The 18,201-nt window shown below is 44.0% G+C and overlaps 1 long non-coding RNA gene across 6 annotated transcripts in view; it reads left to right on the plus strand.

The window, feature by feature from the left end:
• The first annotated feature begins 9,804 nt into the window (after positions 1 to 9,804).
• The window catches only part of LOC121100388, a 116,758-nt gene continuing 108,361 nt past the window's right edge, over positions 9,805 to 18,201 (plus strand). The window contains exons 1-4 of one of the 6 annotated variants that reach the window (XR_005832120.1): positions 9,805 to 10,964; positions 15,326 to 15,504; positions 15,945 to 16,020; positions 16,834 to 16,886. This is a non-coding gene — a long non-coding RNA (uncharacterized LOC121100388). The remainder of the gene's footprint in view (positions 10,965 to 15,325; positions 15,505 to 15,944; positions 16,021 to 16,833; positions 16,887 to 18,201) is intronic. The other 5 variants (XR_005832116.1, XR_005832118.1, XR_005832119.1 and 2 more) reach the window with 5 other exon arrangements.

Raw genomic sequence — 18,201 nt, forward strand, 5'->3', positions numbered from 1 at the left:
TAAAGCCCCTTCAGTGTCAAAGAAAATTCCCTGATGGAGAAAGAGGAGACCCTGAGAATGTGAATGGTGATGTTCGCCTGTTGAGACAGAGAGTATTGGACCTCGGTGGCCTGAAGCCCCTGGCTGGCAGAGGCTGCAGAGATCAGCCTCCCCTTCCCAGGGGATTATGCTGTGACCTCACAGAGAAGATGCTCCACGGCCGAGCATTGTTTTCCTTGAGATATGTTTCCATCATCCCTCCTTATCCCCTGGCTAATAACCGGAGTCAGGTCTGAGAACAAACCTGTGCTCTTTGGTGGGGACGTGCTCCAGGAGAAGTCAGTCTGTGTGTCAGAGGACTTACAGGAACTGGCACATGTGTCAGCAAAGACTGTCAGGTAGTCACGGTCCCTGGAGCTGGTCTCAGTCGTTTGTTGCGGTGACTCCTTGACGGTAGGCAGGATGGCCTACAATTGATAGGGAAGAGATGCTGGATTACGTTTGGCATAATTTAGAGGAAAGGGTCAGGCTTGAGGAGTTGGGAATGTTAAAATGGATTTCCTCTGTAAAATCTGAGTACCCTCCACTTAACTATGTTTCTTGAAAGAGACCGGAGGACACTTCCTTCTGAAGGCAATAGGAACACCTAAAGTAAAGGCTCACCGAAATCGGTGAGAGGTCGATGTCTGTCTTCTGTAGGCTGGGGCTAATGGTGATAAACACTGCCGTGGAACTGGGGTTCTTAATGTCAGTGGGGGTAATGAGATTCTAGAGCAGCTTTTAACCACCAGAGGCAGAGGTGGTCATAATTCTCGTAACTGGAAGCACTGCAGAGTAGCAGTTAGGGCGCCTTAACCTTCAGAGGTTTGTAGCAATGGCTAATAGATCATGTTCCTCAGTGGGAGACAGATGGACAGCCGACTAGGGTGTTGTTAAAATTTAATAATAACATAATAATCATAATCATGATAATTTTTTAAAAAGCTGGAGAACACAAGGTCACTGATGTGGGAAATTATGGCCTCTCACTCAGTTTCCAAAGGTAAGTCTGTTTTTGCATCTAGAATCCATAGATTCTCCCAAGTCACTAGTGCCAGAGAATGGGGCCTAGCCAGACTTTTCGAGGACTGCTATGTACAAGGCCTGAGCTGACACTGATAGCAGGGTATTTGAAATGCCGCATATTGGTTCCACAGTGAGATTAGCAGCTTTAGGAGCCCAAGTGACAAGTGAAGTTTTACCCCAAGTCCATTTTGCAGTGGGTCCATTGGGTCCATAAGACTATCCTGTGGTTATTTCTCAGGACCCACCATGGGATTGATGTATTTAGTGGTTGACAGAACTCCCCAGAAGTTCTCCTGACTTGTGGAGTAAGGGACATCTTGGGAGGAAAGGCCAAGTAAGACCATATGACACTGTTCTTCCCTCATTATCCAAGAGAGTAAATCAGAAATAATATCGCATCCCAGGAGGAACTATAGGTGTGATTGCCACAATCAAAGACATAAAGGTTGCAAGGTGGTGGTCCCATAATATCACCGTTAAATTTGCCCACTGTGTAATTATCAGGTGAATTATGGCCGAGGTAATCAGGACACCACACACTGATTCAGGTGATAATCTCTTTTGAAACCGTTATACTGGATGTGCGGTATTTGCTTGTGAAGATCGACACACATTCTCAAACTCGGTATGTGACTATTTTTTTTTTTTTAAAGATTTTATTTATTTATGTGACAGAGAGACAGCCAGCGAGAGAGGGAACACAGCAGGGGGAGAGGGAGAGGAAGAAGCAGGCTCATAGCAGAGGAGCCCGATGTGGGACTCGATCCCGGTACGCCGAGATCACGCCCTGAGCCGAAGGCAGACGCTTTAACGACTGCGCTACCCAGGCGCCCCTCGGTATGTGACTATTGATCTGGCAAATGCTTCCTTCTCAATCCCCATCAACGGGGAAAATCTGTGGCGGGTGCCTTTATATGATAAGAACTGTCGACACGTCTGCGGGGACCTTGTCATCTTGACATCGCACAGACCATCACTCTGGTCCACCTACTAATGACATCATGCTAATTGGGCTTGCTGATCAGGAAGGGGAAAGTATCATAAGTGCCCTAAAACATTGGTTCTTAGGGGATTTTAACCCTCAGGGGACATTTGAGAATGTCTGCAGACATTTTTGGCTGTCACAGTGGAGGATTGTGAGCAACTGGTATTTAGTGGGTAGACTCCAAGGATGCTTCTGCGCATTCTAAAATACTTAGGAGACCTCCCCATCCTCCCAGTTCTCCACCAAAAAGTTATTATATGGCCCCAAATTTCTGTAGTGCCAAGGCTGAGAAACACTGCTCTAGTAGGATACCTGTGTACCAGAAGTAGGAGATGAGCCTTGTGAAAATTCAGGGGTCTGTCACATCAGTGAGGTTTCCAAGGATTCACTAGTCTGGGGACATACCGGACATCATCTTTTTTTTAAGTTAAAGGGTAAATGTCACATATTAGGCACTCAAAATTATTTGCTGAATGAAAAAGTGAAACAAAAGGCAGAGGGAACAAGAGTTCCCTGTGCAAAGAGAAGGGTACTTGAAAGAGCTAGCTTCCCAGAGGAAGGCAGGGGTTTGCTATGGCAAGGGGCCAGGGAGGGGTGCAGGTAGAGCAGGGAGAGGCTGTGGTTTATATGTTTTACATGCTTGTAGGTAGATACCTGCCCACAGAAGGTGGGGGACCAACAGCTCTAATCAAGGGAGCAACAAGGTGTGGTTTGTATTCTAGAAAGATCACTTCAGGGCTGGTTTGAGAGGTTGTCCTGGACTTTCTCTGGTTCAGCCATGAGACCAGAATCAGGTACACCAGTCTGGTCCCTTTTTGGACCTGTCCAGTTGAGAAACTATGAACACTTGTTCTGGGACAGAATAGAAATTGAATAAAAGAAGAAAGAAATTCCAGAAAGATTTGGGAGGAAAACCTTTCAGGACTTGGTGACTGAATTGGGAATGTGGGCAGAGGGAGGGGGAGGAGTACAAGGAAACTCTCAAGTATTTAGGTCTTTGGGTAAGTGGGGGAATACAGGAATGTAAGCCAGTTTTGAGTGGTAGATCATGAGTTTTCTTTGGGTGTTTGTAATTTAAAGATGTGTGGCATATAAGAGGAGGTGTCCGGTTGGCAAGTGGAAAAATGAGGGAAGTCTCAGCTGAGGATGGGTGCTTGGAAATTGCTTGAAGCCACGACACAGGCCGAGAAAGGTTTTCTAACTTGTGTTGACATCAATGATAAATAATAGAGTGAAGATTCACACCCGGGCATGTCTGGTTCTAAGGCTTAGCCCACCATCTCCTAATTTATATTTTTTCAAAATTTTTGATTTCCAAGGTGAGACTTTACTTTAAAACACATATGCATGGCAATTTATCAAAATTATCAGTACATTTCCACTTTGACCCAGCTATCCCACTTCTGCAGGAATTGACCTTACAGTCAGACCTGGACACGTACAAAATGACAGGTGCACAATGTTATTCACTATGGACTTGTTTCAAAGAGTGAAAGACTAGAGGGGAAAGGGTTAAACAAACTATAGTGTATCCATATAAAGCCCTACTGTGGAGTCATATAAAACAGTAAGGAAGCGCTCAGTGAATTGATTGAGAGAGATCTTTGGAATACATTGCTAAATTAAGCAACAACAACAGCACAAAACCAAGGTGCTAGACAGTGTGTATGGTTTGCCCTCTTTTGTGTAAGAAAGAGTGAAAATAAGCGTATATATTTGTATTTGCTCGTATTTGTGTAAAGAAACACAAAGGATATAAGATACTAATCAAAGTAGGGTGACTTATAAGGGCAGTGAAGAATGGAATAGAAGGATTCAGAGTAGGAATGAATCTTCTCAGTGGGTATTTAAAAAAAAAGATTTATTTATTTGAGAGAGAGAGATTGAGAGAGGGAGTGAGCAGAGGGAGAGGCAGAGGGAGAGGGAGAAGCAGATACCCTGGAGCCCGACTCTGGGCTTGATCCCAACACCGTGGAATCATGACCTGAGCTGAAGGCAGATGCTTCAGTAACTGAGCCATTCAGGTGCCCCTCTCAGTGGGTATTTTTTAGATTTGAAACATGTGAATGTATTACCTGTTCAAAATAATTAAAACATCGAAAATGTAGTATACTTACCCATTAATATCTATCTTGATTTAAAACTTATTTCTGTCCCAGAAAGATGTATTTGGTTTATGGATTTACAATATTCCTGTGCTTAGAAATCATCCACCCATCCACCCAACCATCCAACATAATTATCATCTGTGTGTCAGGTGTTGGGCTAGCTGTAAGGGAAATAATTGAGATAACGGACATAGTTTTTGCTCTCACTCTAGCTATAAAGACAGACATTAGTCAGATCACCCCATAAGGACACTAAAACAGCAAGCATCTTACAAAAAATGTGAAAAAAGGATGTAAGTTATTCTGGGATGGGGTAGTTGAGGACATATCAGGGAAGGCTTTCCTGAGGAAGTGGCTACTGAACTTTGGGAAATGTAGGGGGTAAGAGGTGAACAGAGGGAGCAGAGGCAGAAGGAACAGTATTTGCAAAGTCTCTGCAGCAAGAAAGAATACAGTATTTGAAGAACTCAAAGAAGGCAGTGCTGCTGCTGCGTCAGGGGCAGAGGACATGGGTGGACATGTTAGGGAGGGGGTGCAGACATGCAGGATCTTGGGGGGCATATTGAGGATGAGGGTCTTTGTAATAAAGCAGAACTGGAAGCCACTGGAGAGGTTGAGACTACAGTGGGGCAGCATGATCCCATTTATGTCCTGAGAAGATCAGTAGCTGCTCTTTGGAGAATGGTGGGGGTGTGCAGCAAGAGTCAAGTTAGTTGGAGTGCTATCACTGGAGAGTAGGCGAAGAGTGACCTTCGTTTGGACCAGGATGGAAGTTAGGGTTAAGTAGATAGATTCAAGAGAAAGTGAAGCCACGTGGTCTTGATGATGGGTTGTGTAAGGGTGAAGGAGAAAAGTTGTCCAAATGGATGAATTTCTGGTAATTACAACTGGACGGATGGGCTGCCATTTCCAGAAAAAAAACATTAGGTCAGGGTGTTCGTTGGGGGACACATTGAACATGGGGATTCTTGGACTTCCTGGTAGGTGACTAATGATCTGGAAAGGCAGTACACAGATTACGTCACAATTGCATTTTTAGAGGACTACAGACTCGGTTAACAATACCAGTAAAATGTTGCTCACTTATGAGTCTGACGTTCTTTATTTTTCTACATACGACATTAGTTCTTGACGAAGTATTTCTCCACACATCTCCTTCCAAAAAACACACACCATGTGTTTTCAGGGCATGGTTTTATTAGATCCATTCTCTGCCTACTCTTGAAGAGGAAGATTGTTGTTTCCCCTTGATGAGCCCATTGCAGTCTGCTTTCTCAGGTGGTATTTTGGACCAGTCAACAACAAAGTTGTCTTTTTTCTTCTGGTTCCCCCTGTGAGGGCTTAGCTGTTAATCTTCCCTTGTGTTTCATTTTCCATTTGTGTTTTTAAGAGGACTGTCATTGTTGTTCTCATCACTGGTTCGGTATTTGCAGGGACCCTTTTTCTTTATTTTCTTTCAGCGTTCAACAGAATGGTTTCGGTAACTTGAGGCCACCTTGGGGAATGCAGCCATTGTACATTTGGTCCTGCCATGTGGCAGCGCTGCTGCTGGAGTTTTCACGGGCCCCGAGTGTGCTGGTGCTGGGCTTTTGTCTTCCCAATTTCTAAAATATAACACTGATGCTGTTTCTGGTATCTGTGGAAGGAGCCGAGGGATAATTGGGACTTTCCCAAGGGGAACACTTGACTATATAAAAAGGAGAAGATGAGAAATTCCTTTATGTTCCAGAAACTATACAATTGATGAGTTAAAAAAGTGCTGTTTGTTTCTGCACAACTTATCCGACCATAGAACCATATTCAGCAAGAGGCACAGTGACCTCTTTGGGAAATGGAGCAAACTGAACACCTGCCAAATTCTGTGGCCTGAAGGCAGCTCCAGTGACTGACGTCCAAAAGATCTGTTATGACAGCTTGTTTTGAAAATGTGTTTGCTCTAGCAACGCAAGACCCATTTTTCAACTAATAAATCTTTTCAGTGTCTCTGAACGGGGTGGTGGATGACCAAACTCTCAAGTTATTGGTAGAGGCATACAGAAAGATGACCGAGGTTTATCAAGGGAACAATGTCAAGAAGATGAAGAATGCAACTTTAGTGAGGCTCAGGCAGAGTCTCAAACTCTTGGCCTTTCGGCATATCTTATAGGCACTATGGCAGCCATGGGCTCAAATCTTCAATGGTAAGGTTGGGAATTAACCTATAGCCCCAGCTGCTAGTGCTCTGAAATCCATCGCTTGATGGCACTGAGGCCATCCTTCCCGTGACTGAGCCCTTGCTCAGGTGGGACAGAGAGGCAGCTCCATTTCTGGGAAAGATGGGATGCCTCTGACTGTGCCTCCAGCCCTCCCCAGTAGTGTTGCCCAACCTTCTGTAGAACTGCTCTACAGTTCATAAGGCGTCCCCTTGAACTTCCTTCCTCCTCTCCCCTACAGCATCTCCTGGAGCCTCCTGTGGCTCTCATAAGGCAGCTCTCTTAATAAATGACTTGTACATGTCATCCCCACTTGGTTTTTGCTTTTCAGAAGACCTAGACTAATGCAGGCCCCTGTTTTAAAAAAATCCTCTTTAGAAGAGAGACATGGAACTCCCACTTGCCCACCTTTCCTACTGCCCTGTATCTAGCCTGATTCACACAAAGGTGTTATGTGTCTGGCCCCTGGAGGTGTTTGATTTTACTTCCCAGATCTTATATCCTGTTTGTTTGTTTGTTTATTTATTTATTATGTTCAATTAGCCAATATATAGTACATCATTAGTTTTGATGTAGTGTTTAACAATTCATTAGCTGCGTATAATATCCAGTGCTTATCACATCACATGCACTCCTTAATACCCGTCACCCGGTTACCCTAACCCCCCACCCCCTCCTGTAACCCTCAGTTTGTTTCCTGGAGTCCAGAGTCTCTCATGGTTTGTCTCCCTCTCTGATTTCTTCCCATTCCATTTTCCCTCCCTTCCCCTATTGGCCTCTGCACTATCCCTTATATTCCACATATGAGTGAAACCATATGATGATTGTCTTTCTGTGCTTGACTTCTTTCACTTAGCGTAATCCCCTCTAGTTCCACCCATGTCGATGCAAATGGTAGGTATTCATCCTTTCTGATGGCTAATATTCCATTGTATATATGAGCCACATCTTCTTTATCCATTCATCTGTTGAAGGACATCTTGGCTCCTTCCACAGTTTGGCTATTGTGGACATTGCTGCTATGAACATTGGGGTGCAGGTGCCCCTGCTTTTCACTACATGTGTATCTTTGGGGTAAATACCACATCTTATATCTTCTTATATAGAATAGTAGAGTTAAAGAAATAGGGGAGGTCTGGCCGATTACGAAAATATTATACCTTTGGGATTATGCGGTTGAACTATTTGATTACTTGGAAGTTTACTTGGAAGTTACCAAACTTGGATGTCATGATAAGTTAGTTTATGAATGACCCATCTAACTTTTATTTTTCAGCAGCTCATTTAAATTTTCTCTATTTTAACTTAACCTGTGGGTTCATAGAGTTTTCTCAAAATTAGAAAGTTGTGGAAGTAAAGATACACTTTGCCTTTCTTTAATTTGTGTCATTGTTGAATGGCCAAATTCTCTACAGTATTTGAGAAGCCTTGGGTTATGTTTACTAGTCCCCACTCTTCCCCCCGGGGAAGAAGTGGATTCAACAGTTTCTTTTAATACCTGGTGCGCTTGTAGTGATATTGTCCTATGATTTCACTAAATAACTTTTTGAAGAGTTTCCAAACAATAAAATAGTTTCCAAGCTGCTATTATTAAAATTTCCAATAGTTATTTTTATAAAATAATTTTCTCTACTTTTTCTTTCCTTTGAAAAGTAACTCACTGCCTCAATTACTCTCCTTAATTTCTGGTGTAATTGAATCTGAGCTTTGTGGTGGTGGTGACTATTAGCCAAAAAGATGACCATATTTCTTTCAAGTTGGGAGAACACATGGTGAGATAAATGTCCTTCTGCCACCATAGAAAGTTTTTGTTGCCCTCCAGAAATAACATGGATACAGTCAGGGCCAACTACATAATTGTTGGGGCCCTGTGCACTGCTTGTTGAATAAGGTAGACAAAAAGAGCTGATAAAGGCAGTAAAATATGAAGCTTTTCCCTTCATTTCATGAATCTTCTCTGCTCACTTCTACTCTTCATTGTCCCGTTGGACTTCACTTACAAAACACAAATTCAAAGGTGAAATTATTAAGAATTTCAAGACATTGACAGCAGAACATTAAACCAAACATGGGAGTCTTTCTGAGGGCACTCTTATGAAGCTGGCCCTGGGAACAACTGACCAGTGACTCAATAAGCAAGCTGGAAACCAGAGGAAACATTTTCTTGCTTCTCTCTAGAGTCTATCAGGTGGAGGTGTGCACAGAGATCATGGCTGTTGCTGGAGTCAGGGCTCCAAAGTGGAATGGAAGATACAAGGCTTTGTGTCTGGTGTGCAAGGGCATGAGCAAGTTTTCTTTTCCTATTTTTGTCCTTGGTTCACCTGCACAATGGCTTCATTGTACTATCTACCTTAGTGGAGAGAAGGGTGATGATTACTTTTTCATGGTGGGCAATTTTATTTTGACTTTCCATTTTAAGCATTTTGCATCATTGTATTTACTGAGTGCCCTATGGTGGTTTCTGGTTAGGTGTCATTACTATCTCCCCGTCCTCATGGAGCTTCCATTCTTATACAGAGAAACATGGAATAAGAATAAAAGACCAGCCACAATGTAAAGACTGTCAAGTATAGAGGAGCTATGAAGGAAAGTTGAATAGAGAAAGCAGTTGGGTGTGGTGGGGCAGGGGCTCTACAGTTATCAAGAGGGTGGTTTGGGAAATCCTCACCCAGAAGGTGGCATTTGAATGAAGACCTGCAGGAGAGAAAGGAGGCAGCTGAGCTGCCCTCAGGGAAGAGTGTCTGGGAGGGTCATAGGTCAACGAATCTGCAGTGGGAGCAGAAAATATTGTCCTTCATTGACATTGCATGAACTTTTGGTGCAGTTTTACATGAAAGTATCCTTCCCCCTTTTTAGGTAGAAAAATAGCTTCGTTGTTAATTCAATTACAAATGAATGAAAAAGAGGTTCTATGCCTTGACTGGATGTGGCCACATCTCCCTCAGCAGAGGCACCGCTGGCCTCTGATGTGGACTAACTTCTACAGAGAGACTTTTCTTATTAAAGGACATCTCTTGTTAATGGCTGAGTTCAAAGCAAACTTTAAAAAATCCGATCGATTTCTCATTTATTACATTTTGTTTTGTAAAAGATTTTCTGTCAGTGATTTCAGAATGAAGGTGCCAATAGTAAAATAATTGGTTTATAAATGGAAAGTTGATCAGGCATTCCCCTTTACACCATCCCCTCCAAGGTCAGGGGTATGACTGAAATGCAAAGAAAGCACGCTTGTACAGTAGGTAGATGATAGGTTAATGTGAAGGGTCGTCAGCCTTGAGACTCCCACCCAGAGGCAAGTATTGAAGCAAATGGCTTTGTGGGCTTCAGGGGAACAGGGCACAGTTGTAACTGGGAACAGAAGAACGGTATCTGCAGTTACATTAATTGGGATAGCAATTATGAAAGCACCAGGGGCCTCAAGTTTCAGAGCTCACACTAATCCCCAGGAACACTGTTCCCCTGGTGGATATAATATTGCTGTTTTCCAGGTGCATTCCTCAGATGAATTACATTTCTCAGGCTCATTTGGTATATGTCACTATCAGGAGCAGGATTTGAGGGTTGCCAGAAGGTTCTTTGGTTTCGTCCTGGCAACTCTCTGCCTTCCTGGAGTGTCAGTGAACTTGGTAGGAGTGAGGGTCAAAGCCAATTTGATTTTGTCTGCAAGTATGAGCTCCGTGTCCTGGTTTCAGTGAAACGCAAGGCAGGAATACAAACGCCTGCTTCCTGGAACTATTCCAGTTTACATGATGATAATGTTATTTCTTTAAGATGTGGACTCAAATGTAGCTGTGTCCTGCATAGAGACAGGACAGGGTCTGCTGTGTCGAATGGCTGCTTTGGAATTTCATGGCTTTCTGTTGAACATAGACTACGTTGTCCGGGAAAACAGAATATGAGAATAGTTGGCAATTCTTCCAGAAGCTGAGCTGAATTCCAAGAACAGCATGTAGGTAATCCCACCTGATTCACCTTCAGAGCTCTACTTTGAATTTCTGTTGGTGGCAACAAAGCCGTCATGAAAAACAGCATACTTCACCTTTGTAAATGAAGACTTCCATTAAAAAAGGCAGACAGGTTTAAAACAGTTGTTTAAGGCTTTTGTCTGATCCTTACCTGAATGAGAAACCCTTCAACGCAACAAAAATATCTACTGTCGAGCCATTGTTGGTTTATATGACATATTCCAAAATCCTTGTGGGAAACTTGGATGGCATTTGGAAGGATCAGTGTGACAGAACTATATTCCATAAGTACGTTCATCTCAACTGGTGACGTTTCAGTATTCCCGTTGGGGTTGACTTTTGAAGCCTTTACATAAGTAAGAATTGGTACATGTGAGACCCTGCAAGTTTTGCAAGTTTAACATGTCATTTCTCTCTTCCTCTACCCTCTTTACAGGAAATGCTAAGTTACTAAGTTCATTGCTATTTCCTGAAATGGTATTGTTATTTCCTGTCTGAAGAGCTGTAAGGGTGGGTCTCTAGGACACTGTGCCTAAGAGTTAATGATTCCACTGCTGATATTTCCCAGAATATTTCATTCTTTCTTTTCTGTTAGGCAAAGACCCAAGGGGGTTAGGTCTGGAAAGCAACACAAAACATGAACCACTCCCTCCTTGGACCTTTTCTGCAAGTAAGTAATTTTTTTTTTTCCCTCTAGAAACCGCTGCCACTTTTGAACAATGTCTCATGGATGTCTGGTGACACAGGGGATGGGGAGAGGACTGGGCGGGGATGTACTGGAGCTCTTTGCCATTGCATTCCTGCTTGCTTGGCCAGAATTGATTAGGGACTAGGCAGAGAGCATTTAGGCTGAGTTTGTTATAGAAGATGAAGGGAAGCCAGGCAGGATACCCATTATAGACCCATGTGCTTCATATTTAAAGAAGAATGTATTTTTAGGTTAAATTAACTTCAGAAGCATAAACCAGGATGATTTCTGTTAGAGTGCAGTTGAGTTCCCTGTCCCTAGCTCTGGTTCCACAAACCTGCCCTCAAGCTCATCCTTTCACATTGAGTCCTTCCCAGTTTTGGAGTCCATGGGCTGGTAATGAGCACATCCCCAGTCTAAGAATATCTATGGTTGCCAGAAGCTCACAGAGAAAAGCATCTGGAAGCTTTTTATCTCTCAGCTGAAATGTCTTCCTGAGGACACACGCATAGTGTCATTGTGACGCTTACAATCTTAATTTCTGCTTTTTTCTCCTTGTTTTTGTTAGCTGAGATTGGAGGTAGAATGCTGAATAAATAGAAATTCATTTTGTGCCTCAGGACTCTTTATGAAGGCAATTCTGACCTCCAGCCGCACACATAGTATTGGTAATTTGAACTCGGTTTGATTTCCACCTAAGCTGTCATTTTATACACCTACAGAAAGCAAAGGAGGACATTAGTGAAGAGGGTATATTTCTAGTAGCAAACAGAAACAGTCAGGTACTGAAAGCTATCCTTGCTCAAATAACAACTCATGTATTTTCTTTAATTTTTGATCACAGGTGTGTATTTTGTGCCTTCTGGGTGTTCTGGTACACAGTCTGTAACGACTTTTGAGTTTGGCTATAAAATGTTACCTAATGGGTTAACGTCTCTTGCATGTAAAAAGTAATCAGTATTCCCATACTTATAAAGTATATGTATTATTGATCAATGGTTGGGATACTAGAATATTTTTCTCTGATGAAGAAAGTAATGCAAACTCTTTTTTTTTAAGATTTTATTTATTTATTCAACAGAGATAGAGACAGCCAGCGAGAGAGGGAACACAAGCAGGGGGAGTGGGAGAGGAAGAAGCAGGCTCATAGCGGAGGAGCCTGATGTGGGGCTCGATCCCACAACGCCGGGATCACGCCCTGAGCCGAAGGCAGCCGCTTAACGACTGCGCTACCCAGGCGCCCTGCAAACTCATTTTATAGTAAATTTGGAAAATACATGAAAGTGCAGAAATTACCTGGGATCTATTACTCAGCTATAAATGTCATTATTTGAAGTATTTCCTTTTTTTTTCAATGCATATGTAAGATCATTGTGTGTGCATATATATATGTTACATTATATATAATTTTGAATCCCGTGTCCTTCCTTTCAATATTTATGTACAGATGTGTCCCTCATGTTATTAAATATTCTTTGACTACACTAGGAATTGTTAAGACTTTAAGTGGTTAATTTAAGATTATTTGATCCTAGGCATGGCTCGAGATTTCAGGCTTCCAAGCCAGCATCACCTAAAGGATCCTTTTCCCCTTTGTTTATTAAAAATAAGGGCATCTATATTTCATCTACAGGATGAGAGATGTTTGAAGGGAATCCAGATCTACATATTTTATATTACGAAAACTGTAGTCAGATATATGATACTGCCTCTTTTCTTTCTTACTTACATCCTGTACATTCTCTCTCTCTCTCTCTCTTTTTTTTTTTGTAGGTCATAGAAGTGATTAAACTTTAGTAAGAGAGGTGATTCCTCCAAATTTGGAGGGCTCAGCTCAAGCTGGTGTTGAATGTAATGCAGTATTTTCCAGAGCTCAAACCAGCCGCAAACCCCTGTATGTGTCTTCTCTTTCATGGCATCAGGAATCACCAAGGATGCAGAGCGTTAGGATTTAAAAGTACAGACTGGTGTGTTGGTCAGACAGGGGGTCAGAGGCAGCACAGAGGCTTTGGGGGCACACAGGACAATATGTTACATATTGTTACATATTATTAGGCAAGGCTTGAGGTCAAGGACAAAGGCAGACTGGACTTTTGGAGAAGGTGTTCTCCTTTTACAGGGTAACACCCTCTGGTTCAACTGGCTCCATTTGCTATACCTCTGCCATTTAGGTGAAGGGTGAATCTAAACGGAGGACAACCCACATCACCATCTGCCTGTCCCTTCTAGGAGCTGACCCAGATCAGAATCAAGTAGGCACCAACAGACCTACAGGCCAGTCACATAAAGAGACAGGGTTCTACATGCAAGGGCTAGAGCAAGGGGCTTGCCTGCCGTGGGCTGGGTGGCCAGGGGGTGCTGATGGGGACCATAGGGGGACTGCTCCTGGCTCTGCTGGACAAGTGATCCTCAGTGCTCAGATCATGTGAACACCCACCCACCACCACAGCCAAGCACAGGAATCTGCTGGCTCCCTTGGGGGCACCGGTTCCTGTCTCTGCCCCTTGTCTCACTGAACATCTGCTCATATGCGTGTCTCTTGGGTGCCCCTCTGTTCTTTGTCCGAGTTCAGAAACCTGCTACCAAATCTGTCTTAGTTTGCTTGGGCTGCTCTTACAAAGTACCACACCCTCATGGCTTCTGGAATAGGATTCTGTTCTCTCCTGGTTCTGGAGGCCAGAAGCCTGACATCAATGTGCCAGCATGGCTGGTTCCTTCTGAGAGCCATGGGGAAAGCCGCTGTTCCAGGCCTCTTTCTGGGGCTTGTAGATGGCTGTCTTCTTCTTGTCTTGTCACATCGTCTTCCCTGGGTGTGTCCCTGTCTGGGTCCACATTTCCCCTCTTCATAAGGACACTAGTCCTCTTGCATTAGGGCCCATCCTAACGACTTCATTTTAACTAGATGACCTCTGTAAAGACCCTGTCTTTAAATAAGGCGACACTCGGAGGTGTTGGAGGTTAGGGTTCCCTTTTGTCTTTTTTTGGGGAACATAACTCTCCTGAGTGAGCTCAAGGGTGTCAGTAAACGGTGCTTTCCAACTCCATGTATTTCTACAGTGCGGTTTGAGTGATGTGTCCTTTCTAAAAATGAAAGCAGCAGAATCCTTTAAAATGCTTCCCCTTTGAAGGAATAACTTGGCATGAGTTCTTTACCTGGAGAACCCTTTGGTGTTGGATTCATCTTCTCCGCCAGGCGGTTCAGATCAGCGCAAAGGAGAAAACAAAGAGAAGGCATTTTTTTCCAAAGTAAGAGAAGACAATGCAGGACCCATCTGGGGTTAAGCTGGAATGATCTGGCTATCAAGTATCTCAGCGGGTCACCGTCCTGGTGTGTCACGGTGACAGCGGCTGTCCTTGTGGCCAAGTGTACATGCCAGATGCTACCCGAGGGCTTCCACCTCAGCCCCGTTGAGGCTCAGTGGGCTCTCATGGTTCCATGTTGGGCCCAACAGATGTAGCCAAGTAGAACAGCAGCCTAGCGCAGTGGTGGAGAGGGCAGACTCTGCAGCCAGACTGATTGGATGGTGGCCAGTGGGACCCTGGGCAGTTTTCATCTGTAAAATGGGGTTAGTACTAATACCCAGAATCTCCACCGGGGAGTTGTTTCGAAGATTAAATAAATTAATATCTGTAAAGTGCTTAGAATAGGGCCTGGCGTTTAATACACACGACGTGTATTTATCAGATAAAAATAAGGACTTAAGGCTTACTAGATGCCAGGCACTGTGTTCGACACTTTCAGCGTGCTCTATTAAGGGTGCTATGGGGTCGGTACTGTTAGCTCAACTTCCCAGAGTAAGGAGCATGGTCCAGAGACTGTTTGAAGTCGAAGGGTTAAAAGGCAGGAGCCAGGTTTTGGAGAGAGGTTTGTCCGACTGGCTGCCGAGCTTGCCACCCTGGTGAGGCTGCCTGCAAACATGGTGGGAGCAGTGGGCTCCCTTCTGGGAGTACCTGAGTCAGCAAACACTTGCTGGGTGTCCGCCATGCGGTGGGAGGTACCCGGCCACAGTTGGCAGAGTGATGGTGACATTATGAATTAGACTTATTTACATGTACATGTCAGTTCCGGTGTTCATCTGAGCTCTGCTCTGCTGCCTTCCTGAGTCACTAATGGTTAGGAGCACATAATGATGTTACTGAATTTCTTCCCATTTACATTTTGAGTGAAAGCTCTCTGAAAGGTCTCACAAATTATTACTTATGACTGAGTATCTTCCGTAACTTACAGATAATTACTTTCTAATATGGATCAGTTGAGAGGACCCAATACATTAGATTGTCCCTCCTGTTGAATGTACTTGCACGTGAAGATCTGATGTGATTCCTGTTCCTTCTGTTTGAAGGATGAAGGGAGAGAGCAGAAGGCATATGTGAGCTGTTTACCTTTTTTGACCAGTGCATGGTCTAGAAGGCGTCCCCACTGGCCCCTGTGAACCGTGGAGATGGCCAGGGCACACTCCTGGGAACACACGAGTGCCAACGTCCCATGCTGCAGCAGACGGCAAGTGAGCAGAGAGGAAAGGTATGTTTGTGGGGAGAAAGGTCCCCCAAAATAAGTGGCCATGAAATTTATTATCCAAACTGGGACTCTTTTCAGAATTAACGAGGATGCTAACAATACGTACGCCAGGTCAACAGGTGTAAACCAGGTCCGTCCTGGGCTATGGAGGCGATGGCCACCCTACGGCAGGCTGCCAGGCTGAGGGGTGTGGGTGCAGGCGTGGAGGTGGGCAGCATGACCGTCCTGACTGGGGGAGAGCTGGGGCTGCCTGATGCTGGTGCGCCTGGGCTGCTGGTCTGTCCCAACATGGATGTACGTCCGTGGTCGTGAATGCAGGCACCAGGGAAATCCTGTCTGAAGGATTTCTCTAAAATCCTCTCTATCTTTCACTCTAAGTCTTCTAATTTGATTAATTACCGTGATTCTCTTTGTAATTTCTCTGGGTGTTTTTTATTTGGAAGCACACAGTCCTTTCTTCTGACCAGGCACTATTGACCGGGCCTCCTCTTCGGGCAGCCAAGATTTTCTACATCAGGGGTGAGCAAGCTTGGCTTTATAACAGTAGTTGACTTTTATTCATTTGTCTCATAAAATGGTCACTATAAAGACCTGTGTGTGTAGTGAGATGGGAAGACGTACAAGTATGTGTGTGTGAGTGTGCGTGTGTGTGTGTGAGCATGTGTGGGGTCAAACCTGTTTGACCCCAGTTCATCCCCTCTGCAGGCTCAGCTTGGCATGGTGCTGGTATTCAGAACCATGAGGAAGGAGAGGGTGGCAGGAGAGCTGTTCCAGAGCCCTGACTATACCAGGCTGAGAAGAAAGGGCTGTGGCAGGCAGGAAATGTGTGCCCCCCACCCTGGCTTTTCTGCAGGTGGGCACGTGCCACAGGGCCACTGTCGTGCAGGTCTGGAAAGAGCTGTTCCAGGGTTGCTGGCCTACAGAAGCAGGGCTGTGAAACAAGTCACCAAGTTTCAGCTGGTTCCGTGTATGCCCTGCTCTGGGCTGGAGGGTGGTGGGAGGCTTCATGGAACAGACCCTGATGATTTGGGAAGGAAATGAGGGAGGACAGGAGGGTATCAGTAGCAACAGTTTATCATTTTTTAAAAATGATTTTTTGTTTTTTTAGGGAGAGTGAGCCAGGTATGGGAAAGGGGAGAGGAAGAGGGAGAGAGACAATCTCAAGCAGGCTCCACGCCCAGCACAGAGCCTGATGCAGGGCTCAGTCTTACAGCCCTGAGATCATGACCTGAGCTGAAGTCAAGAGACAGACATTCAACGGACTGAGCCACCCCAGTGTCCCAGTGTATTGTATTTTTAAATTAAAATTTAACTTGTCCTTTTAACCTACAGGGTTGAGATCTTTCCGGAGACAGGCATGCTGTCTTCAGGGCACATGGCACACGGTAAGGCCCACATTCATTCATATACTCTCTCCCTGATCTCCCATCCCATCACATCTGTCCCAGGAATGTGCATAATGTAGAACTGAAGCCTATTTTCACTTACCGTATTTGCAGAATAATTTCATGTTTCTTAGTCTTTGGTTTTAAAATAAATGGCATATCCTGTATTTCTTATTCACCAACAATCCAGAAGATAAGCCTTCAGTTGAGTTGCTTTGCCTCGCTGGGTCTTAGAAGATCTGGTGATGTGTGTTGTCATCAACCTTCCCTGGAAGAAAGGTATTGACCCTTTTTCCTTAAGAGTGCTCACAAACCTCTCCAGTGCTCAGTGCACAGAAATTAAAGTATTTTCTTTCCCTTATAACATAAAAGGAACATATTATGGTGTGATTTGCAATGTGCCATTTACATATGCAATATATTATGATATAATTGAAAATGAAATACAGCCCAGAATTTCCATATATTATTTCTTAGTGGTGATAGGTAGTCAAGGATTAAACACACACACACACACACACACACACACAAATACGTTTCTATTTTTTGGAGGGAGGGAGAGAAGGGGCAAAGAGAGAGGGAGAGAGAGAATCCCAAGCAGGCTCCACACCCAGCACAGAGCCTGACGTGGGGATGATCTCATGACCCGAGATCATGACCTGAGTGGAAACCAAGAGTCAGACGCTCAAACAACTGAGCCACCCAGGTGCCCCTACTTTTCCATTCTTAGCATAGAAAAGTTTCTGTACACAAATTATTGATAGTATTATGGGGACTGAAATTTAGAATTTTGCAGTTGATATTTGCTTTTAGTGAGTTTGTGAGCCTGATATTTGAACCAATGAACCTAAAGAATGTTATGGAAGTAATTTCTAAAATTATCTGAATAAAACTCACTTACAATCACCTTAAAAGCAATATTTCTATATTGCTCAGCCCTCTGGGTTGGGAGAGGGAATATGGGGAAATTGTTACAAAAATCAAAGAAAAAGACTGTTGCCTGTATTGCAAATTTGGAATTACCGACATAGAATATTCTTCAATTTCTAGAGCTTTTGGAAAATACTTGCCTTGAAAGAGGAAAGCAAATAACCTGCTTTTCCTCCAAGGGATGGTTTTTTTTTTTTTTAATTTAATTTATTTATTTGACAGAGATAGAGACAGCCAGTGAGAGAGGAAGCACAAGCAGGGGGAGTGGGAGAGGAAGAAGCAGGCTCATAGCAGAAGAGCCCGATGTGGGGCTCGATCCCATAACGCCGGGATCACGCCCTGAGCCAAAGGCAGACGCCTAACCGCTGTGCCACCCAGGCGCCCC

The sequence above is a fragment of the Ursus maritimus genome, unplaced genomic scaffold, assembly GCF_017311325.1.
Source record: "Ursus maritimus isolate PB19 unplaced genomic scaffold, ASM1731132v1 scaffold_4, whole genome shotgun sequence".
NCBI lineage: Eukaryota > Metazoa > Chordata > Mammalia > Carnivora > Ursidae > Ursus > Ursus maritimus.